General features: G+C 38.9%; 1 long non-coding RNA gene and 1 pseudogene across 1 annotated transcript; one reads left to right on the top strand and one right to left on the bottom strand.

The window, feature by feature from the left end:
* The first annotated feature begins 589 nt into the window (after nucleotides 1-589).
* LOC143857813 (putative mannitol dehydrogenase) lies at nucleotides 590-13285 on the top strand (annotated as a pseudogene).
* LOC143857814 (uncharacterized) lies at nucleotides 8573-24545 on the bottom strand. Its single transcript, XR_013238768.1, has 2 exons — nucleotides 24298-24545; nucleotides 8573-8831 (listed from the first exon to the last, which is right to left on the bottom strand). It is a non-coding gene; the product is annotated as an uncharacterized LOC143857814 (long non-coding RNA).
* Nucleotides 24546-25142: the final 597 nt, after the last annotated feature.

Raw genomic sequence — 25142 nt, 5'->3', positions numbered from 1 at the left:
TAGCTGGTGAAAAATGAGATCTTGCATTGCTTTCCTTCTCCCTTGTCTTGTAATTAGTTATCATTACGCATGTCGTCATCAAGAGTTTAGGCCGCTCCATTTTAAAACTAATCTCATCGGGCGTTATCATTTTTCAGCGGCAATCTCGTCGCACTCGACAATACTACAAATTATTGATAATTTGAAGTATGGTAGTGTCCATATCTGTCCCTATTTTTATCATTTAAAAAGGCTACTACGGTTGACAACTCTAAATAATGAAAGACAATATAAGTTACTGAAATTATAAAAACATAATTGTGCTGATATCATTTTCCATCAAAAATGGCTCTTTAATGTATTCCCGCAAAAGTATTGCATGCGATAACGCAGATATTTTCAGGGTTTCAGAATCATCGACTACATTTTGTTGCCTAAGAAAGAAGGCATGCAATGAACATTGATAGACCTCACGTCACTGAATACGTCCTTACCCTACACCCCCACAGTCCCCACTCTATATATACACTTCTCAGCATTATAGAAAACCATCCTCTCTCTCTCTCTCTCTCTCTCTCTCTCTCTCTCTCTCTCAAAGAGATCAAAGAAAATGGAGAAATCCCCAGAAACAGAACACCCCCAAAAGGCATTTGGTTGGGCAGCAAGAGATAGTTCTGGAATGCTCTCCCCCTTTCACTTTTCCAGAAGGTACCCAGATAGATTGTTCATTCATTTCGTTTTTTTTTTTCAATATATAAAAGATAGTGTGGGTAGAACTCTGATATTTTATGGGGATATTATTTTCCCCCTAACTTTGATGGAAACTGGATGAAAATAATGAAGGGTTTCTATATTCATGGAAGAAAATAAGAACCCTGTTCTTATTATTATCTTTCTTTCTTTTTTCAGTGTTTGATACTAAATTCTGATATCAATCACATTATGTTAATCAATTTATTTAAATGGGTCATTTTGATTTTTATTTTAGAACATTTTCTATTCTAAATATAAAAAGGGCACTGATGGAGCTTGTTTGCATTCTATGGAAATGATTTTTGGGCCCATCAAATGAATGGTTTGGATCATCCTATGGAGTTGGTCGTACAGTAACATTAAGGCCCGTCCACAACATAGGACGATCCAAGCCGTCCATGGTTTGGATAATCCTATGGAGTTGGTCGTACAGTAACATTAAGGCCCAATCGTAGGCCCCACCGATATTTTTCAAATTGAAGCGTACCGTCTACAACATAGGATGGTCCAAGCCGTCCATGGTTTGCATCATCCTATGGTGTGGTTCGTACAGTAACATTAAGGCCCAATTTAGGCCCCACTCATATTTTTGAAAATAAAGTGTGCCGTCCAAACCATAGGATGATCCGAGCCGTCCATTTGATGGGCCGTAACTTAAATGGGTTGTGCCCCCAAAATCATTTGCATAGGATGATCACAACCCTCCAATCTATAGAGGTTTTCATAATAAGCAATTTCTCTTTATATCTGAGGGTTAGGATCATCATATGGAAATAGGTTTTTGGGACACAACCTATTTACGATGTGGCCTATCAAATGGACCGCTTGGATCATCCTATGGTCTGGATGGTGCACTGTCATAGTGGGTTGGATTTGGGCACAAAGGAGGAGAATTTTGGGAGGCCATCAACTGTACCTGTTGTGGAGAGAGAGAGAGAGAGAGAGAGAGAGAGAGAGAGAGAGAGAGAGAGAGGTGAGAGAGAGAGAGGTGAGAGACGTGCACTAACACGATTCAAGGGGGGTGGGGACACACTACGTCATAAAAAAAAAGAGAAAAAAAGTGACATATACCTTGCGGGGGGCGGGCCGGGGCGGCGGGAGGGGGAGGAGATATCAGCGCCCTATAAAAAAAAACCCAATATTGATTGATGGGCTTCTTGCAATGTTTGGCCCTTGGACTTTACTTAAAGTCGGAAGTTGATATTTACACCCCCCTTGTTTCTTTGCCATCATACTCTTTTGATTTTAGAAAATTTTCAGTTCCTGGCGGTCTGCTGAAAACTAGGGGTGTTAACATCATTTTGGGTTTTTACAAAAAGAGTAACCTACTATGCAATTTTCAAAAAGAACAACTTAGTTTGCAAATTTGCAAGAAGAGGAATGGCATTTGGCCATAGTTTGCAATTGGGGTGGCATTACTATCTTCCCACACCTCTTGTTTTTAGAGATTTTATATGGTATAAGCATGCATAGTTCAATATTTTTCAAAACATCATAGGATGATCCAAACCGTCCATTTGATGGGTCACAATGTAAATACGTTGTGCCCCAAAACTCATTTCCATAGGATGATCCTAGCCTTCCAATCTTTTGAGGAACTCCATGTTATGCAAATCTCCATAGATTGGAAGGCTAGGACCATCCTATGGAAATATTTTTTGGGCACAACCTATTTACGTTGTGGTCCATCAGATGGACAGTTCGGATCATCCTATGGTGTGGGTCGTACACTACTTTTTGAAAATATTTAACTAAATGGGCTTATACCATATAAAAATGTTGATTTTTAAATGGGCTCATGAATCCATTTCTTCCACTGATTTACTTTTGTTTCTGGAGATACTATTTATTGTTTGTTTTTTTATGATCGTTCCTTCTTAACATGCGAGATATAATGATCTTCCCACACCCCTTGGTTTTTATAATGACACTCATTAAGAGACATGGTTGTGCACACTACAACACAACCAAAGCCTGATGCATCACACCTTTGTTTGATCCGAACCATTCAGTTGCTAGCCATTGCATTATAACTCCCAAATCAAAAAAAAAAAAAAAATGTTTATTGCTTGTTGATTTTAGAGGTGCAACTCGGGTTGATGTTTGTAGGAATTCAGGTTGCCCTTTACCTTAAAATCAGGTCGGTTCGGGTTGATTGCGCAGGTTGATTGTAAATAGAGGAATTCGGATTGAGCTTTTACCCGTAGAACCATTCAGTTGCTAACCAATCCAAGTTGCACCCCTAGGTGATTTCCACCTATGATAGTTTTGAACAAAGTCGAAGTCTAACCAAAAAAAAACATAAAGATTAGGTGTTAGGATTGGATTATAAACTGATTATTCATGTGCAAATTACTTTATTTTAAAACCAGAATTTTTATAGGGATTTTTGCTGATTAGTCTGGCAAAATAATTGCTTAAAAGTCCCTAAGAAAAGCATATTATCTAAGAAGTCTTACTTTTACAAAATAATTGCTAAAAGGTCCCTAAAACTAACATACGTCAATTTTCTCCGTTTAAAATTTTAAAATGACAATTTTACCCCGCAACTACTTTAACAGGTTTTAGCCTATTTTGATTTCGTTTTTCATTGCAAAGTAGATTACATGATTTAGATTAATTTGGATGAATTTCATAATAAATTGAAAACCCCTCTCAAAAAAAAATTAAAATAGGGTGGGTTGGAGATATCTTTTCTTCATGTGTAAATAAAGTAAGAAATTTTAAGAATATTTTTTCCTTTCAAACTTTTCTAAATAATTCCTATCTTGGTTGGGTTACAAGAAAAGTATTTCTTACGAATTTTTTTTCATTAATGATTTAAGGGGGTGATTATTCTGATTAATTTAGAGGGATAAAGTCAAAAATATTGGAAGAGATCCTTTTTATTAAAAAAAAAATGCCTAAAACGTTAACAACTTGTAGGATTTTACAAGATTTTTGTCGAAAATATTGGAAGAGATGCTATTTTTGCCTATTTCTTATTTATTTCCGAAAATATTGGAAAGGAAATCAACATTGGCTGAAATGAATTAACGGGTTGGAGGGGTAAATTTGCCATTTTAAAAATTTTAATGGAGAAAATTGACGTATGTTGGTTTTAGGGACCTTTTAGCAATTATTCTCTAAAAGTAGGACTGTTTGGATTAGGGGTGCAAGTTTGGCCCTATCAGCCCTGAGCCCGAACAGGGTCAGGGCTGGATTTTCCAACCCTGAGGTCGGGTCAGGGTTCATTTTTTTAGACCCTGACTCGGCTCCGGTCGGGTTCTGGGATAATGCCTCGGGTACCCTGACCCGGCCCGACCCTAAGTTTTCTATTATAGAATTGAACCATCTATGCATGTTTCTTTTTCTAATGTTTTCTATTATCTTGGATTGGTGTTTCTTTAGATTATTATTATTAATTGTCTTTGTTGCCCGTCATGTTGTTGAATTCATATTGTCTTATTTTGTTCCCTTTCTCTTATTGATCATTTTGTTCTATATGATAAGTGGTTGCTTTATTTTTGGCACTCTTAACAGTTATTTGCACTAGAGTCAATTAGGGCCGGCCCGGCCCGGCCCTGCCCAATCAGGGCCAATCAGGGCGGGCCGGGGCCAGCACTGAGCCCTATAGGTAGGGCTGGCAACGGGGCGGGTCGGGGCCGGATGTTGGGGTCCCCTACCCCTTCCCCTTTGCGGGGAATTTCCCCCCTCCCCTTCCCCTCCCCTCTGTGGGGATGGTGGGGAATCCCCCTCCCCGCGGGGAATATATAATCCCCTTCCCCTCCCAGCATCCTTCGGGGACAAAATCCCCGCCCCGCTCCGCTCCAACATCACCCCCTCTTTAGTCATTGATACACTGATGATGGGTGTCCCTAATCAACTTGATGCAATTTCAATATATAAAAATGTTATGAACTAACATACTTGTAGACGAAGGAGATATATTTCTTACTCTTCAGAAGATAGCAAAATTCCTTGAAGTACTGACTTGACTCTTGAGTGCCCTCGCAGCAGTCGCACCAACAGGCGTTATAAACCCAAATAGATGCCTGAGCAATGTTCAGAGGCTTGGGAATCACCAAAATGCAAAAAGTGAACTGTGTTCCTAACCTGAGCAATGTTTCTTTTGTGGGAAGGAATTAAGGAAACCCTAAGTCCCTAACCAAAATAAAAATGCAATTTATTATTTTATTTTCGCCACAGATGTTGGCACTACGATTTTTTGATAATGGCATACACTCAGCTTATCTTTATTATTTCAACATCTGTCAAAAGGTTATTATAGTTCCCAAAATGCTCTCAGAAGCTAATTAAAAGGAAAAGACAAGCTAAGTTTATGTTTGGGGGAATCTTGTAGCCGATCCACAGAGTTTCTAGTAGTTTTCCTAAAAAAAACACTTAAAAATATACCAAAAAATGGCATTGATTAACGGGGCGAGCGGGGAGGGGACAACTACATCCCCTTCCCCTTCCCCTCCCCGCACCGGGGAATTTTTAAATTCCCCTTCCCCTTCCCCTTCCCCTATCAAATCGGGGAATCCCCGCCCCAAACGGGGCGGATCCCCTCTTTTTCGGGTGAAATTGCCAGCCCTACCTATAGGGTGGGCCATGGGTTGAGGTTTTTCGGCCCTGACTCAGGGTCAGGGCGGGTCAAGGCCGAGATAATGGGATCCAAGGTTGGGCTAGGGTTTTGAAAAACCCGACCCTGTTGCAGCACTAGTTTGGATAATATGCTTTTCTTATTTTACCATGTAGGGACTAATCAGCAAAAATCATGGTTTAAGTCCATTTAGTTCAATATTTTCAAAAGGTAGTATACGGCCCACACCACAGGATGATCCAAACCGTCCATCTGATGGGTCACAACGTAAATAGGTTGTGCCCAAAGAATCATTTCCATAGGATGACCCTAGCCTTCTAATCTAAGGAGGTTTCCATAACATGAAGCTATAGATCGGAAGGCTAGGATCATCTTATGGAAGCAATTTTTTGGGCACAACCTATTTACATTGTGGGACATCAGATGGACGGTTTCGATCATCCTATGGTGTTTTGAAAAGTACTGAACTATGCATGCTTATACAGTTACACCAGTTAAAAACTCTAAAAACAAGGGGGTGTGGGAAGATCATAATGCCACCCCTAACATTCTTAAGATAAAGGATACTTTTGTCATTTTAAAATTTAAATCCATCTTGTGTTTGAATTCTGCCAGAGACGTCAACTTTACCCCCATTTGCAAATTTGCAAGCTATGTTACTGTTTTTGCAAATATTGAATATATAGTAGGTTACTCTTTTTGCAAAAGCGGGTATCATCTTTTTAAGAATTTGCTAGGGAGCATTGAAGAAGGCATTTCGCAGGCCGGCTGTTACATGAGAGTGCAGCCACCTCACATGAATTAAATGAATAAGACAAAAGCTATTTCAAAATGAGCCTATCTGGCTGCTCTCTCATGCAACAGCTGGCCTGCAAAATGCTTTCTGCGATGATTCTTAGCAAATCGCCCCTTTTTAATATAATATTTAAATGGAAATGATATCAGCACAACCATATTTTGAAATTTTCTCAAACCATCTTGTCTTTTAGTATTTAAAGAGCTGTCAAAAGGTTATTACCTTTCCCCAAAAGCTCTCATAAGCCCATTAAAGAAGAAAAGACAGCTAGGGTTTGTGCAAATATCAAAATATGGTTGTGCCGATAACATTTCCCATTTAGAAATTGTAATTAATATTGAATAATTATATAGGAGCACTAGTAGGAAAAAGGGGTTCCGTTTTGGAGAAAAAAACAGGCATTAACCATTGGTGCCACGTCCACTAAAAGACAAAAGCAGAGAGCACAAATCCTGATAATGCAATAAATACACTTGGAAAAAAGTCAAATCAATGGTCATGTCATGCCCGTTTTTATTTCCAAAACGGAATCCCGTTTTTATACAGTGAGGGATTCTAAACTCATGGGCGCCCTTGCAAATGTGAGCTAAAAGGGCGCTCTCATTGGGTGAAAGTCACCAAAGTGCACTTATTACTCTTTGATTTTTACCTACTAGTAATGCACTAATGCACTCTGGTGACTTTCACGCAATAGGAGCGCCCTTTCGGCTCAAATTTGCAAGGGCACTTGTGAGTTTAGAACCAAGCAAATAGCCTTTTTACACATTAGCAATCTTTTTCTATTTTCTTGGCCTTTTGTTTTCTTAAAATGGCAAAACTACCCCTCCAATGCCATGAGGCATGGAGGGGGACATGTTCAGTTCTACTCTCAGTTTCCGTGGCAGCACTCTTTTGATATGTGATTTTCAGGGCTAATGGTGACGATGACATAACATTGAAGATTTTGTTCTGTGGAATTTGTCATACGGACCTTCACAGAGTCAAGAACGAGTGGAAAGATTCTGTTTATCCTGTCATTCCCGGGTATGTCACACGTTAACGCCATTTTCCTTTCCATTTTCTTAAATATAATAGCAAATTAGTCTTAATTGAAATTATGAGGAATGATAGATGCAAGGGCCCTCTTTATGCAAGGGCCGGAGAAGAGCCCTAGAACAGATCCGCGTCATTTTCAAATTCGGTTGAACTTAATGACGTGGATGTATTCCAGGGCCCTTCTTTAGCCCTTGCATAAAGAGAGCCTTTGCATCTATCATCCCTCTTGAAATTATTATAATGCCCTGCATCCTATAAATTGTTGGTGATGTCCGTTTGGAGATAAGGAATATAATCGGCATGGGTTGACACGTGTAAGGAGATCCTCATTTTGTCTTACTTGGGTGTGCAAAGACGAAAATGTTCTGGGCGAATAGTGAGGCCGATAGGCTAGTTAGGGTGAGAGTCTCTAGGGCAGCATTGAAAACCTTCGACTTTATCTCCCCTTGGAGGAGTTTTGCATTGTGAGCCTTTTTATATGTTGTGTCTTGTTGTCTTGTATTGTTCATCTCGATCGCTAGGGTTCTCCTCATGTTCCCCTCTTCTGTTAAAGTAATTCTTTGTCATTTAAGAAAAAGAAATGCCACTTACTCTATTATGGGCACACCTATTTAGGTTATCACTTGTTTTTCTCAAGGCTGCCAGAAAGGGAAGCGGGAAGCGAAGGCTCTCTGGAAAGTGTGAAGCAGGAAGCGTGAAGGCTGGAGAATTTTTTTAATAGTTAAATATTTAAAAAAATAAAAAAAATAAAAAATTACTAAAAGAATATAAGAAATAATTATATGAACCAAATATTTAAAAAAAGACATTTTATTAAAAGATCCAATTTTTACTTAAAGGAAAATCACTATCAGCTGAAATGCCTGTGTTGACTAGTGCATCGCGTTAGAAAAACTTTTAGAAACCAAATTATGAGATTTTTTAGCAGACTTTGGAGATTTAATAATGTTTGGATATGATAGAATTTATGAATTTTTAAAATTGAAAAAATATCGTTCCGTTTTTTCGAATTTTTTACAAGAACTGGAAAGTTAACTTTTTATCCTTTTAGAGTTGGGTCTTGAAACTATTTTTAATAGATTCAAATAGGAGTCATTCCCTTATTTACATGTAAATCTGTAAGTACCTACATGTAATATTAACTACTTAAATGACTTTACATGTAATATAGTTATGGCCCATTCACGGGGAGGTCACGAGATGGATGGCTGGATCATCAGCAATAGAACAGTATATAATTTTGAAGGAAAAATGATATAAATAAATACTATAGCTGTCTTGGGGCTCACATGCATCAGATGGACATGAACGGGTCCCATTATCATTAGCCCCTCCTTGACTGGAAGATGCTAACCCCTACATCTATAACTCCTTGTTTAGGTTTCCTGGAGAGATGTTAGTAGTATTGATTGTTGTGGGCCGTCTTCTTAAGGATGTCTTATAATGGTCCACTTAGGACAGTAGTCCATAGAACAGACTGTAAACATATAGTTTTAGCAAAAATAAAACTACATATAAATAAAGAGGAGAGTGTTCCTGCTCTGCAGCGCAGGGAGTTCCCTGCGTTGTAGTTGTTTATAACGCCTCCCATTCCCTGCGCTGTAGTTGTTTATAACGCCTCCCATGTTTGAATAATTCGTCATGTGCGTTGCATACAGTATGAGCGCCACTTCAAATGCTACCCTATCCACCAAAAATGTATCCGATCATCAACTTGAACAAATTATCAAAAATCTAACAGAGGAACAAATTACAAGTAACAATGATGTCACTCAATTTTACAGCAGTTCATGACCTTTAATCTCACATATCCTCAATCTATAACATCTGTCAAATTTCTACCATATTTGATTTACTTCAGTCCACTTTGTATGACAGAACATGTAATCCGCATCATCATTTAAAGTTATTTTTAATAGAATATATGATGATTTCTCACTATAAAACCCTCTCAATGCAAATCTTTTCTCAACTTTTATTTAGATATTGCCTTCACATGGTTCATAAATCCACCAAGTCAATCAATTATCTCGCCTTTTTTTCAGTTGCTTTGAGTATAACTTCGACCTAGCAATCACATTTGATGACATAATAAACACAAGACAACGAAATGATGAAACCTTCACTCAATTTTACACTAACAGAGAACACTAGCAAGTAGATTATCAGGTCACCACTCCAAGTCATTACTTGTATTCACCTCCATCGAATTCTTGCATTTGAGATCTCTCTTAGATCTCTAATGTTTGTCTCACTTCTTTAGATAAAGTCATTTAACAAGGTATTACAATTTCGAAAGCCTTCGAAGCTAATAAGATATTTCTTTTTTTGATCCAACATTGATCCTTTCTTATAACTTATCTCTATGAGCATGTGATTAACCAAATAAGCCAACAAGCTTTACACAAAACTGGTCAACCACAAAAAAAATCACCACATATTCCACCCAATGTCAGCTACGCCAACCTCTTTCAGTCTTGTATCCTTAAACATTATCCAACACCCAGAACTCAGGCCTAATGAACCTAAATGTAAACACTACTAAGAAAATTAATATTGTCAAATTATTGAATAATAAGTTACCTAGTAGCTCATTTTTATGCTTTTTAAATATTTCATACAAGAACTAATTACTAAAATAAACTAGTCACGGATGAAACCGCTCTCACACCCACACATGCACTAAGCCAATCCTCATGGTGGAAAAAAATCAAATAGCTCAAAGGACTCCCTCGGGACCTCCAATCTTGCCAGACAGTCGGCATCCAAATTAGCAGACTTTCTAACATGATGAAAAGATATGGAAGAACCCTCCACTCGATCTCTAATCTCGTCAACCTACTGTGCAAACTGCCAAGGGGGAGGTCTCCGCTTCAACCACTTGATGACATTTAGAGAATCCCCTTCCACTAGCACCCTATCTCGAATATGCACTTCTATAAGCCTAATACATTGAAGCACGTCTCTTACCTACAATCACACCATCTAATTTGAAAAATAGGTTTTTATAGTAGACATGCATTTAACAATGTCCAAGTTATATCACAACCATAAATAACTAGACCAATTCAAATCTGCACTCCTCCAATCTTAACATCTCAACTTATGACTTCTTCACAAACTCCTTCAACATATCACATGACCAATACCAACTTTCACAAAAGAAAATACACTGATAACCCATTTTATCTCATCACTGGCAATCACATTATCCACAGATAGATAGATCACCCACCTATCAACAAGCTCCTAGAACAACTCAATAACATGTGACGAACTCTCGCTCCATCCATACTACATCCATCACAACAATGAAATCCAAGAATCACTAAAATTCAAATATATCAAAAATTCCCAGCTTACGCACCAAAAAAATACAATCACTAAGATTCAAATATATCAATAATCCAATAACTAGCACATTCCACATCCTCGACCTCCACCATATCATCTATGCTTAGGGCAAAATTTATGTTACTTTGTTTTGATAAAACTGTAACTTACCATGTTACCTTAGATATATGATCTGTTACGGAGTATAAAATACAATTCATATCATCTATGATAAGGAGACAAAAGAACGAGATAGTTCTCTTTCACTTGTTAAATCAAATATGTCCCATGTGGGACCCAATGTAGTTTGTTAGGATCCAATCCTATGGATAATCATCCCAGACAACAATCCACTCTGTATTGGCAATTCTACCAATGTGGAGATATGTTTGTCTTATAGAAATGCATGTTAAGATGGCAGTACAGGAAGGGCTGTCAGGGACTTCGGATGTGTCTTCCTAGCAGCACTAATTGAGGTATAAAACACCTTCTTTAGCTTGATGCAAAAACACAAGGAAATATAGCTATGCCATGGGTTTTGAAGTTGCACGATACACTCTGGTGGTTTGCTTCGTTCTACGTCTTTCAAGTTGCATTTGTGTGTTTGTTGGAACCAAACATCTAATGCAAGTCCCCATTGATTGGAAACTTCCCACCAATTGGACAATCTTTATAGTTTGATATAGTGTTTATAAAAATGTGTCCTCAGATAAGAACTCCACCAAGGTAAATTCAAATAAGTTTTTTATTGACTCAATAGGTCCAAAACTGAGTGGACTGCGTAGGATTAATGTTTCACTCATGGAACTTTCAAATGATGCTTTTTTAGTTGAATGTTAATTATTAGACATTTTTTTGTTTTAACAGTCCCCTAGTAGGCTTATGTTTGGATGGTTAGAAATGTCAAGTTGGTAATAGAATTTCAACATCACCATCATCTAATCAGCATCCAGTAGTCACGATTTGTGGGGCTCATCACATTGCGACATTGCGGTTCTCACATGTATCTACACATAGGAACGAATCTATTTCTTTGCTTGGTAACAATGCAAAAATATTATGCTAAAATGAGTGGTTTCCACAGGCACGAGATTGTTGGTGTAGTCACAGAGGTGGGGCGCAATGTAACAAAATTCAAGGTTGGAGATAAGGGAGGTGCATGGTCGGGGCATGCCATAGTTCCGATAACTGCGAGAAGGGCTTGGAGAATTATTGCCCTAAAGTGATTTCGACCTATAATTCTGTTTATCACGATGGCACCATGACATATGGCGGTTACTCTGACATGCTAGTCGTTAATGAGCATTATGTTGTCCATTTCCCTGAAAACATGCCCCTTGATGTGGGTGCACCGTTATTGTGTGCCGGGATCACCGTTTTCAGCCCAATGAAATATTTTGGATTGAGTGAGCCCTGTAAGCATTTGGGAGTGGTTGGGCTTGGTGGGCTTGGGCACGTTGCGGTGAAGTTTGCGAAGGCATTTGGAATGAAGGTGACAGTAATCAGCAAATCTCCTAGCAAGGAGAAGGAAGCAATTGAGCGACTCGGTGCTGACTCGTTCCTGGTCAGCCATGACTCAGCACAAATGCAGGTAAGAATTTTATTATGGTGTAAGGATTCTTCTTTGTGTTCACTTGGACCCCCTCTAGAGGAAATGGATTTCTTGCCCTTGTATTTTTCCGAGTGAAATTTATCCCCTAGTTATGGTGTAAATTTAGTCTTCTGCTACTGGGTGTGACAGTTAAGACCCCAATTTAGAAATTCTTGTTTTGATTCAGCTAAAATGATGGGTTTCCTTTATGATCTTTCTAAGAAGTGCAATTTTACTATTAAGATTTTGCATTTTTTTGGTGTAGGCTGCCATGGGAACCATGGATGGTATCATCGATACGGTTTCTGCTGTTCATCCTCTCTTGCCATTGCTTGGTCTTTTGAAGTCTCATGGGAAGCCCGTTATGGTGGGCATATCGGATAGACCACTTGAGCTCCCAGTGTATGCTTTGGTTGGAGGTTAGTGAGTGTTGTATTTGTTGATGGCACTCAATTCATTTTTAGCAGGTAGAAGTACAAGTTGTGGCCATTTGTTACAGTAATCTGAACCAATTTATAGGCACTGCTAAATTTATCAAAAAAGCCTCCACAAATCAAAGGCTTGGAATCATCCCACAGAAAATCTTAGTATATGAATTGTTTGGATCACTGAACAAGTGGCCTTGAACTTCCACCTGTATTTTCTTCAAAGAAAAACATGCACAAACATCCTATACCAACTCTTTTTTAACTGTTTTAGTTGAATTACTTTGTTTTACACTTGTCAGATTGGCTGTTGAGAGCTTTTTGGGAATTATGATAGCCTTTTGAAGCTGATTAAAACATGTAAAACATGGTGAGTTCATCAAAACATGGTAGTTCCAATATCAATATATATTATTGAATCCTACAAAACAATGTACAGGATGATCAAATCTAGAGGATCCCTGTACTCAGCCCTTTCCATGTAATGTGTGTTTGACCTACCATTTATGAAATTATCATATGGTCCAACGAACAAGATGATAATGATTTTGATTTTGGCAGGGAGGAGAGGTGTGGAAGGAAGTTGCATCGGCGGAATGGAAGAAACCCAAGAGATGATCGACTTTGCCGGGAAGCACAACATTACAGCAGACGTCGAGGTCGTTCCAATGGACTATGTCAACACAGCCATGGAGCGGCTCACCAAAGCGGATGTCAGATATCGATTTGTAATCGACATTGCTAACACCTTAACTGCTCCATGATCACCATCAATTCGGCTCGGTGGCATCGGCAATGGAACATTAGTAACAACCTACTTGTGTTTGGTTCTCCTTTGATAGAGATGTTTTAAGGTTTGGTGTGTGTTGTTTTTGAACAATATTAATAATAATAAAATTGGATTATGAATTATATGCCTGTTATGGGCATTATTATCTATTGGATATGACATATTTGTCCTTAGGTTACGTTCTATGGAGACCATGTTAATGATGATGTTCATTGATGAGAGATATGATTGTCTAATTTCTTGTCACCTAAAAACAGGGGCGGAGCATAGCATGAGAGGGGCCATGGCCCCCCAATGAATAGCAAAATCCCTTTTATGGTTTATGGCCTTGCATGCATGCTTAGCTAGTTTAGTGACTTTACATGCATGCTTAGTGGACATGGCCCCCCAATGATCAATTCAGGCAAGTGTAAATTAACTCCTTTTTTCTAACGATGAATTTGATTCTTTAAATGTGAAAAGATCACTGAAAAACGTGAGGAAAGATGATTTTCAAAATCCAAATCTCCCAAACTAATTCCCACAATCATCTTTTTTTCTTAAAATCAATTTCTTCTTAATTGAATAGCATAAGACTATCAAGGTCTATCTTAGGTTTGTGATCTCCACCTTTAAATTCTCATTTGAACCAAAGAATTCAAGAAGAAAACACGGTTCGTTTTGACAGTTTAAAAAATCTACCAACCAACTTAACAAATTCTTACGATAGATCTTGTTTCTCCCGTCCACTATTAATAACTACAATTTTTGGAGGGTTTTTCAGATCAAAACAAGTAAATTGAACTCATCACATACCTTTATAGAAGAAAGATTTCTCTCCTCACCAAGACTCCCGACAGCTCCACACGATTTTCTCTATTTTGGGTTTTCTGTAGGATTTTGGGTTTATACATGTATTTATAGTTAGTCTCAACTCAACTCAACAAAGCCTTTGTCCCAAACTAGTTGGGGTCGGCTAAATGAATCATTTAGGAAAAATTCATGAAGAATGTGAAAGGAATCTACCTGGCTTTAATCCTGGCTCTAGTTGGGTTCTTCTATGTGAATCATTTTCTTCCATTCTAATCTATCCAAGGTCAAGTTCTCTGTTATGTTCCTAGCTATGAAGTCTTTCCTCACTGTTTCTACTGAAGTTTTTTTCGGTCTGCCCCTACCTCCTTTTACTCCATCAATTTAGCACGAGTCGCCTCTTCTCACCGGAGCATCCAAAGGCCTACGTTGGATATGTCCAAACCATCATAAGCGGTGCTCTCTCATCTTCTCCTCAATTGGTGCCACCCCCACGGCCCCACCTTTCTACGAATGTCTTCATTTTTAATTCTATCTAACCTTGTAGGGCCGCACATCCATCTAAGCATTCGCATCTCTGCTACACTCATCTTATGCACATGTTGCTTCTTGGTGGCCCAACATTCTGAGCCGTACAGCATGGCTGGCCTCACAACTGTCTTATAAAACTGTCTTATAATATTCCTGAGGCGAGCTTCCACTTCAAACAACCTGCTCTTATTCCATGGTTAACATCCTCTTCAATCTCTCCTTCCTTAGTAGAATTTAACCAAGATGCCAAAAGATATCCCTCTTAGGTACCTCTTGTCCAGTCATATTTACTATATCCTCGTCCCGCCTCCTTACATTACTAAAGTTTCACTCCATATACTCTTAGTCCTACTCAGTCTAAAACCTTTGGATTCCAAAGTTGTTCTCCATAACTCTAACTTAGCATTTACTCCTGCTCTGGTTTCGTCGATTAATACTATGTCATCTGCAGATAACATACACCACGATACCTCATCATGAATACCCTCTGTAAGCTCATCCATAACTAGCGTAAAAAGATAAGGGCTTAGAGCTGATCCTTGGTGCAGTCGTATTGTAATTGGAAACTTATTAGACGTGCCATCCGTGGTTCTGACACTAGTTATTGCTCCATCGTACATATCCTTAATCACATCAACATATTTAGTAGGCACTTTTTTCCTGTGAACCCTATCATACGCTTTCTCCAAATCAATGAAAACGATATGAAGGTCCGTTTTATATTCACTAAATCTCTCCATTAACCACCTAATCAAGAAGATAGGTTCCATAGTCGATCGTCCGGGCATTAAGCCAAACTGATTCTCTGACACCTTAGTCTCTTTTCTTAGTCTATGGTCAATTGTCCTATCCTAAAGCTTCATGGTGTGACTCATTAGCTTCATTTCCTGGTAAGGATCCTAATTTAGTTTGAATAGGAAACTGTAATTCAATTTAAACTAGGAAACATTCTTTAATTTTTAAATTATAGAAAATCATGCCCTTGCTATTATGGAATTTCATACTTGGACGTTTGCAAATTTAGGGCTTTTAAAAGACATTGCTAAATCTTAAATTCTCTAAACCAATCAAAAGGAAGAGGTAATTAGTAAGATAATTGTTTTCGAATTCCATCCTAACACAAATAGATACCCAAAAGTGGGTTTTTAAAATCTCTCTCTCCAATTCATATACATCAAAAGTGCAATAGTGAATTTGTGTTTTAGGGCAATAGTGAAAATTCTAAAACTTAGGAAACTTCCTAATTTCCCTCATTCCAAGTAACAATTAATATTAAGTTGAAAATCTCTCTCTCTCTCTCTCTCTCTCTCTCTCTCTCTCTCTCTCTCTCTCTCTCTCTCTCTCTCTCCAATTTGAGGTTCCCTTTGTATTAGCTAAACTCCCACATTCTCTCTATTCCAAAGAATTTGTGACTTTGGAAAAGTAAGGAGAATCCCTACAATTTAGCAACTAAATATCTCTCTCATTCAACAAAATTCGACTAGATTAGCTCTACAATTTGGAGAAAAACGTTTTACATCCCTAAAATTTCTCACGGGCATCTCTCAATTCCTATTGGTGGAATTTTCTTTTTTGATTTTTTAAGGAATTAAAACTCAGCTTGGGCAATATAGAATATCCAATCAAATACTAACTTATATACTAATAATACTAATGATAATAACAATAATTATTCAAATAACCTAAGTGAACAATGGCCGTTGATCTTGTAGTCTTCTCAGATTACAATCAATTTCCAATTTAATCGATCATTGGGCAACAACTTTTCTAACAACCATATCCTGATCGTCGATCGGAATTACCGGATCATAAATCTAAGGGTTCTAATAGTCCAATCATTGATCTAAACATCTAACCATCAATTTGATTTTACAAAAAAGGGTTCGATTACAAACTTAGTCTTCAACCTTTGATTTAATCAATCCGATAAATCTGATCTAACTACTATAATGAGCTATCTGACCTTTGATTGGGCTTGGATGTATTCAAAAAATTCCCCAAAGAGATTGCTTCAAGGGGGTCCCACACATTTATTTAATTTATAATTATATATTTTAAAATTCTGTTTAATTACTTTGGGGACAGGGTGTTTCAATAGCAAAATTTTTAGTTTTTGCAACACCTTACGAGATTAGTTTCTCTGCATCGGATAAGATCTTTGTTAGCAGTGTAGTGTTAACTTTTATACTATCTAATACTTTACCACTTTATTTCAGCCTACTGGCTTGATTACATCTTCTGGATTGTTGGCACTGGTGGTTTCATTAAATTAGAGCTATTTTAATTAATTTTACTGTATCTTTCCATTTGTTCTAAGGGCTTGTCACTTTTCGTGGTTTTGCATTGAAAAATGTGCGGTTCGCTTTATGGATTTTTGGCTAAGAGGAAAGGGGAAGGGGAAGCTGTTAGGTATGCTATTTTCTATTTGGTAGAGGAAGAAGTGGATGGGGATAACTGTGAATGAGCTGTTGAAATAATTTTTTGGGTTGCATTTTTCTTTTCTTTTCTTTTCGTTGCCTTAACCTCTAACTCTAGGAAAGTTTGCTTAAACTCGTGTTGATTAGTTTAATTGCCATGACTAGGTTTCTGATTTATAGTTATATATGTTGGAAATTTAATTAACCTTATGCGGAAAAGGATCATTACCTCCTGCCATGATGATCAGATAGAAGTGATTGATGATGCGCGAGATCCAACGGTTGAAGACGCTCCACAACGAACGCAACAGACTCGGTTCTGACGTAGTCTTCAGATCTATCCAAGCCTTATGCTCAGATCAATGGAATCACGGGCCGTTCCTTGGTAGATCCGGGACCAGACAGAGAAAACCCTAAACCCAAGTTTCTGAAGGAATAGAATAGTTGCTCCCATTAAGCAACACACGTATATATATGCTTAAGGGAATGATTTGGTTTCCCAATTACACTAACTCTCTTTCTTATTTAGGATTCTTAATGAGAGTTATCTTAGTAGCGAAAAACCCACTTTACAAAAGTCTAAGATTTTCCAAATCTTAGGTGTATCAATTATGGGCCACCTAAATGGAAACAAATTTCCAACAGTCTCCCACTTGGTCCATATTGATAAGCCTAAGTTTTTTTTTTGTTGAAAAAGACACTTGGGTTTTAGACATTTTAAAAACCTGATGTATGGCCATACATTTCGAAAACTAACTCTCAATCCATATTCTTTAAAGAGTTTACCTTAGTTCATATAAAGAGTCTCAAGTGCATGAATCATGGCGGTATGACCCTAAAGCGAGTATTCCCTTCCATGTATCACAATGTTACTGATTCGCTTTATTGAACACTTTATTTAGTGTAATCCTTTATGAATAGGCTAACCAATGCCCATTCTGGTCCAACTTTATTTTGTCCTCATGGACAAACCTTATCTTTCATGGGAACTTTATGTATACACTGTAGTTGAAAGATAAAAATAATAATAGCAAGAATCATCAAACCATAGTTGCAACTCAAATGAAAATAATGGTCTCATTGTATCACAATCAAGCATTAAACGATCTAACTAGACCCATGCGCTCCACATGACCATCATACAATCTGGGAGGAAGCCCCTTAGTCATGGGATCTACAATCATCATATCAGCGCGAATGTGCTCTATCACTACTAGACGATTCTTAATCCTCTCTTGAACAATAAGATACTTGATGCCAATGTGCTTGCTACCACTGCCGCTCTTATTGTTCTTTGAGAAGAAAACTGCGGCAGAAATATCACATAAAACCACCAACGGCCTAGTAATGGAGTCAACAACCCTGAGCCCTGTGAAATTTTTTTGCAACAATAGTGCTTGTGAAGTGGCCTCATAGCACGCCATGAACTCTGCCTCCATAGTGGAAGAAGCGGTCAGACTCTGCTTCGCGCTCCTCCATTAAATGGCACCTCCCGCAAGTAGGAAGACATATCCTGAAGCGGACTTCCTAGTATCGAGGCACACAGCAAAGTCTGAATCTGAATATCCAATCACCTCCAAATTATCTGACCGCCTGTAAGTAAGCATGTAATCCTTCGTCCCTTGAAGGTATCGTAGAACCTTCTTTACTGCCTTCCAGTGCTCCATCCCTTGATCACTCTGATATCTGCCTAACATCCCAACTGCAAATCCGATGTCTGGTCTAGTGCAGACCTGCGCAGACATCAGACTGCCGACTGCACATGCATATGGAATTTTGCTCATCTCATTTCTTTCTAATTCATTCCTTGGACATTGTTCCTCTTGGAACTTATCACCCTTCAGTATAGGGGCTACACTAGACGAGCAGTTTTGCATCCGAAATCTCTCTAGAATTTTATTAATGTAGGCCTTCTAAGATAGTCCCAAAAGTCCTTGAAACCTATCTCTGTTAATCTCTATGCCTATAACATAAGAGGCTTCACCCATATCCTTCATATTAAAATTCTTAGTGAGAAACTGTTTTACCTCATGTAGTAACCCTAAATCACTACTGGCTAGCAAAATGTCGTCTACGTGTAGGACTAGAAATATAAATTTGCTCCCACTGACCTTAAGGTATATACATTGATCCACGATGTTCTCTATGAATCCGAACGAGGATATCACGTCGTGGAATTTAATATACCATTTGCGGGATGCCTGTTTTAGCCAATACACGGACTTCTTTAATTCGCATACCAGGTGCTTTCCTTTATCCGATGTGAACCCTTCAGCCTGATCCATATAAACTTCCTCGTCAAGATCCCCATTGAGGAATGCCGTTTTCACATCCATTTGGTGTAGCTCTAAATCAAAATGAGCCACCAATGCCATAATTACTCTTAATGAATCTTTAGAAACTGGAGAGAAGGTCTCATGGTAATCCACACCTTTATGTTGAGAAAATCCCTTAGCCACAAGTCTTGCCTTATACCGTTCGATATTACCAGATGAGTCTCTTTTAACCTTATAAACCCATTTGCATCCACCGGGTTTGACTCCTTCTAGCAATTCAACAAGATCCCATACTTGATTTTTGGCCATGGAGTCCATCTCATCCTTCATGGCGTCATACCAAGATGTGGAATTCTCTCCACTCATGGCTTGTGAAAACGAGATTGGGTCACCATCGGTATTAGCTTCATGGTCAATCTCTTGCAAGTACACTTCATAGTCATGTGGAATAGCCAATCTTCTTACTCTTGAGGGTCTCCTTAAAGTCACCTCTTCGTCTACTGGAAGTGGAGTTAAGGCAACGGGTTCAGTGACAATCGGTTCCTCATGGAGCGGCACTGTATTGGTTGGTTGCTCCATCGTGATATCCTATGGGATGTCAAGGGGTGCAACCATCTTTAGTGCAAGTGTAAAATCCTGAACCCGCATCTCCTCGAGTTCGAGACTTCGAGGTTGCTCTCTCCCACTAATGTCATTATCCTCAAGAACTCTGGCATTCCTAGCCTCAACTATTTTCGCCAAGTGGGAAGGACAATAGCATCTGTACCCTTCAACCTATCAGCATATCCTATGAAGAACCTATTGATAGTCTTTAGGTACAACTTATTCTCATGTGGATTGTACACCCTTACCTCAGCTGGACAACCCCATATGTGCACATGGCCTAAACTGGGTTTCCAACCATTCCAAAGCTCAAAGGGAGTCTTTGGAACTGCCTTACTGGGAACCCTGTTAAGAATGTTCACAGCGGTCTTAAGGGCTTCACTCCACATAGAGATTGGGAGAGTGGAGTTGCTAAGCATACTCCTTACCATATCCATTAGCGTATGATTCCTTCTTTCAGCCACACCAATTTGCTATGGAGTTCCCGGCATGGAGTATTGGGCAATGATACCTTCCTCCTTAAGGAAGTTCGCAAATGGAACAGGCTTTTGTCCTGTTCTAGTGTACCTACCATAGTACTCTCCTCCTCTATTTGACCTCACGATTTTAATTTTCCTTTCCTTCTGTCTCTCTACCTCCGCCTTATAAGATTTGAAGGCATCTAGTGCCTCACTTTTCTCAAATAGAAGGTAAAGATACATGTATCGTGAATGGTCATCGATAAAAGAGATAAAGAATCTTTGACCGTCCAAACATGGAGTAGGAAAAGGTCCGCATATATCTGTATGTATGATCTCTAAGGTCTCAGTACTCCTCCTGGCACCTTTCTTGGTTTTGTTGGTCTGCTTTCCCTTTATGCAGTCCACACAATCACCAAATCAGTGAAATCCAGTTTCTTTAAGATACCGTCATTCACTAACCTTTTGATTCTCTCTATGGAGATATGTCCTAATCTCCTGTGCCAGATGATAGATGAGTCCTTATCCATATTACGTCTTTTAGTGTCTCTTTTATCATGCAGGGCCATTAGGTTGTAATCAGAAGGAGATTTGAGGTGTAATTTATACAAACCATCAACAAGATTACCATAGCCAATAACTGAACGGTTTTTAGATAGCTCAAATGTAGAGTCAAAGAAATTAAACGAAAAACCACAAGCTGTAAGTCTGGAAACAGAAATTAACTTCCTAGAAAACGATGGAATGTAAAAGACTCTCTCAAGGTGCAAACTAAAATCAGACTGAAGCACAAGTGTATATGACCCAACTGCTTCCACACATGAGCTCATCTGGTTTCTTGAATAGATGAACTGCTCACCTTCAGTTGGGGTTCTGTGGTTGGTTAAGCCATGCATGGTATTGGCACATGGATTAAGGAACCAGAGTCAATCCACCATGAATCATGAAAGACATCAACAGTATGAGATTCATAACAAACACATGAATAGAGATTACCTTTCTTTTCAAGCCACTTTGCATATTTGGGGCAGTCTTTCTTGATGTGTCCTTTCTTCCTGTAGAAGAAGCAAGGGCGTTGATCCTTATCGCTAGTAAACCGAGCTGACAGTTTCTTATGCTTCTTCTTATGAACACCTGGACCCTTCTTTCCTCGCTTATTTCCATGAGTAGCTAGATGGGCACTTTCTAACTTCTCCTGCTTCAGCCTCCCTTCCTCTTGAACACATATGGTCAATAATTCATTTATGGACCAATTCGCCTTATGTGTGTTATAAGAGATCTTAAATGGCCCATATTGGCTTGGAAGGGAATTGAGTATGAAATTCACGAGGAAAGACTCAGAAATCTCAATCTTTAGTGAGTTGAGTTGAGCGGCTATATCTCTCATCTCCATGATGTGTTCGCGGATCCCTCTCTCTCTCTCTCTAGTATGTTTTAAAGAAGATAACATGCCCATTAGGGTGCCAGCCAGAGCCTTTTCGGAACTTACATACTGTTCTTCAACAGAAGTTAGAAATTTCGTGGCCATATCGCACTTGGGGATGGATCCCCTACTGCTCTTACTTATGTGGCTCTGCATGAGTAGAAGACTCAATCGGTTGGATTTCTCCCACCTCTCATACAAATCATTTTCCTCTGTCTTACTGGTTTTCGTGGGTTTATGAGGTAAATATCACACAGAAAGCCAAATCAAGGTCCATCCACCCTAATGTAAGCAAGACCTTATCTTTCCAGTCCGAGAAATTTTCCCCATTAAGAAAGGGAATATGAGTAGTTTCATTACTTAACATAGCAAAACGTGCAACTGTAAAACATAAAAACATGCCATCTTTAATAAAAATGCGTGCTAGATTCCATTTAAATATATCAGGTCATCAACCCACGTTAACGACATTGGCTGCAAATAAAATGCGTCATTGCAACCCTCCTGTGGGCAAAGGTTGCAACACACTAGTAATTTGCCAGAATCCTTATTTATGGGGTCAACTAGTTGTAAAACCAATCCCAGAGATATCCCTATACCTGTGGGCATCTAAAAATATCCCCAAAACTGATCTCCCACTGATCACCTCAACCGATCAATCACTAAACCATGATTGCTTCCTTGTGGGGCCGATCAATCATGTTTCACTACCTGATCGCAATGCCCTGTGTCACTTAATTCAATGCAAATCAATCAACCCCATGTGGCGTAGTGCACTTTGCCGGTGCACTTCGCTACGAGAACCTCCTCATGGCCCAGGATGCTGTGGCTACTCCTGAGTCAATTGGACGTTCTTGCCTTAGATCGATTAGAATCAATAAATCTCTAGTTGATTCACTCGCACCGAATTCTCTTGATGTGGTTAAGTGCAACCAACGGTCTAAATTAACCACCGAATGCCAATACAAGTTAAGATGTTGTGGCCACTCTCAAGTTGTCTTGACGTCCTCCTTTACGTGACATAAAGATAACCGAAATCGACTCATCGGCCCAAAACCGTATGCCAGTTGGTCGATTCCAGTTCACAAGGGTTCCTTAGGGGAGGTACTAACTGTAGAGTATGGATATCATAATTATAATTCCATAAGAATCGATAATAAGAAAACAAACCATAATCCCATACTAATCATTTAGAAGCACATCCATACACACATCAGAATAAAACATAATCCATAAATGGGCCTTGCAAAACATATGATTTGCAGACCTTATGGTCCAAAACAACTTTATACACCAAAACCCATAATGATAAAATCTTGACCATTGAGCTTGAACTCTTGATTGACCAATGGAGCACTTTATATGGCCTAAATCCAAGGATTCAAGTTAATGGTCTACTTGAGCGGGTCCCAGGATCGACTTTGACATCCTTTAAAAAATCGATCTTGGCCCCAAATTTCATTTTGGGCCTTTAAAAAAATCTATTTTCATGCTATAAATATATTATGGGCCTTTAATTTCTATGTTTGGGCTTAAACAGTGATTTTGGGCCGGGTTACCTTGATTTCGAGCTTGGTCCCAAGTTTCTGGATCTAAAACAAGGTACTAACTACTGAGCTTTGGGACCGGACCGTGGGCCCAAATCTTAAAATTCACGCCCAAATAGTCACAATTGCCCACTTGCTAAAGAAAAGTTATCACAATGGCAGAATCGTTATTATGTTAATAGAGAAGTCTTTTATATTGCTTTGAAAACAAGATGCAGTACGAACAAAAGCAACCGCTGAGAAATTATATAATAACCACAATTAAAATGCAAGAAGGGCAAATGACAAATAAGCCATAGCAATATTTAAAATTACTCATATACCCCCTTCTTCTCCAACCAGTAACGAATAGAGAAAAAAAGGGTTTGATGTTGGCGAGAGTTTTGCAGAGAGGGCCCACAACCACCATTCCGGCCGTGACGGACCATGTCATGGCGTAGTACGCCAGAATAGGTATCTGGTCGGCACTTGATCGGCCTGAAACCTATGAGACTTGAAGGTAAAAGGCGTCATTGAAGTTAGGTTTTCTTTAAATACGATGGCTCCCAAAACCCGCCGACGACCATGGCATGAAAACCTGCCATCTGTGTGTGTGGCAAGACGGCATGGGCAAGACCTATACCGGTCACCCTATAGCTGCAATACGGCAACCTCACAGGGCCTTTCAAAACCGGAGATCTAATCCCCTTTTACCCTCTTTCTGTACTCATAGGGCTACCATAACGGCCAGCTACAAAACGCCCAAATAACACTTCGATCTGAGGGATCTATTGTACTCTCCCTTTTAACATAAATATATGATCGGTGATCAATAATAAAACAGGAGGGTACAACACATCAGAAAATCGAAAATACATAATTTTCTCGATCAAGCATCTAGCTTCAATCGATCATCACGAATCAAAGGTCTGCTTTGATACCAACTGTTAGAAATTTAATTAACCTTATGCGGAAAATGATCATTACCTCCGGCCATGATGATCAGATAGAAGCGATTGATGATGCGTGAGATCCAACAGCGGAAGACGCTCTACAACGAACGCGACATACTCGGTTCTGATGTAGTCTTCAGATCTATCCAAGCCTTATGCTCAGATCAATGGAATCACGGGCGGTTCCTTAGTAGATCCGGGACCAGACAGAGAAAACCCTAAACCCAAGTTTCTGAAGGAATAGAATAGTTGCTCCCATTAAACAACACACGTATACAGGGGCGGAACTACGTATAGCTTTGGGGGGGGGCCACGGCCCCCCAAAGATTTGCAAAATCATTAAAAAAATCAATTGTTTCCCACTTTCCCCATCTCCCTATGTTAAAAAAAATCCCAAGGGGTGAAAATATCAATTCCCCATCTCCCTGTGTTAAAAAACAAAGATTTGCAAAATCATTAAAAAAAATCAATTGTTTCCCACTTTCCCCATCTCCCTGTTAAAAAAAATCCCAAGGGGTGAAAATATCAATTCCCCATCTCCCTGTGTTAAAAAACAAAGATTTGCAAAATCATTAAAAAAATCAATTGTTTCCCACTTTCCCCATCTCCCTATGTTAAAAAAAATCCCAAGGGGTGAAAATATCAATTCCCCATCTCCCTGTGTTAAAAAACAAAGATTTGCAAAATCATTAAAAAAATCAATTGTTTCCCACTTTCCCCATCTCCCTATGTTAAAAAAAATCCCAAGGGGTGAAAATATCAATTCCCCATCTCCCTGTGTTAAAAAACAAAGATTTGCAAAATCATTAAAAAAATCAATTGTTTCCCACTTTCCCCATCTCCCTTTGTTAAAAAAAATCCCAAGGGGTGAAAATATCA

The sequence above is a fragment of the Tasmannia lanceolata genome, unplaced genomic scaffold (genome assembly GCF_043159265.1).
Source record: "Tasmannia lanceolata isolate RefF3 unplaced genomic scaffold, GAP_Taslan_0.1 ptg000025l, whole genome shotgun sequence".
NCBI classification, from domain to species: Eukaryota; Viridiplantae; Streptophyta; class Magnoliopsida; order Canellales; family Winteraceae; genus Tasmannia; species Tasmannia lanceolata.
The sequence above is the reverse complement of the archived record's forward strand: the minus strand, read 5'-3'. Positions and strand labels throughout refer to the sequence as shown.